The sequence below is a fragment of the Elephantulus edwardii genome, unplaced genomic scaffold, assembly GCF_000299155.1.
Source record: "Elephantulus edwardii isolate Elephantulus edwardi_28Jun2011 unplaced genomic scaffold, EleEdw1.0 scaffold00274, whole genome shotgun sequence".
NCBI classification, from domain to species: Eukaryota; Metazoa; Chordata; class Mammalia; order Macroscelidea; family Macroscelididae; genus Elephantulus; species Elephantulus edwardii.
The window spans coordinates 1935311-1935876 of record NW_006400024.1 but is presented as its reverse complement, the minus strand read 5'-3'; the positions used below and the strand labels follow the sequence as shown (position 1 = coordinate 1935876).

The following is a 566-nucleotide window of genomic DNA, read 5'->3' as shown; positions in this document are numbered from 1 at the left end:
TGTAGACTGGCAGATAGACCCCCCCCTTGTAGACTGGCAGGTAGACCCCCTGGTAGATAGGCGAATACACCCTATTCTCGTGTTCCTGCCCCTCTACGTAGTGAAGTCAGATGATGGCCTGGAAAGTCATTGAACGGTGAACACCAGAGGAGCCTTCTGCTTGCTAGATGGTTTACTCGGCCTTTCAGGTCAGGTCAGCTGCCCCTTGCAGGGATGTGGTGAAACGAAGGGTGCCGCACCTTCAATCCTTTTACTACAGGTTGGCTTATCCGACCTAAGGGGTTGTCCCATCACATCCTGTCGCTAAATCGAGGGCTTTTGAGAATCCTTAGCTAGCCAAGGAGATGTGTCTTGGGGGACACAATTCCTTGACACCCTCGATTTCCACACAGGGTCCCATTCTGAATTCTTGCGTTCTTTGTCTTGTGACACTGGCTGTAAACCCACAATATAGCAGCACCATCCCCACTTCCTCTGCTGTTGGTTTCCTTTCCTCCTTTCCTACCACTTCCTGCCTTCTGACCTTCAGCCTTGGGCACATGTGACCCTTAGATCTCGTGACCGTC

The 566-nt window shown here is 51.8% G+C and overlaps 1 protein-coding gene across 1 annotated transcript in view; it reads left to right on the top strand.

Moving 5' to 3' along the window:
- FAM173B (family with sequence similarity 173, member B) overlaps window positions 1-566 on the top strand; it is a 22707-nt gene that overhangs the window by 704 nt on the left and 21437 nt on the right. The gene's annotated exons all lie outside the window — the stretch shown is intronic.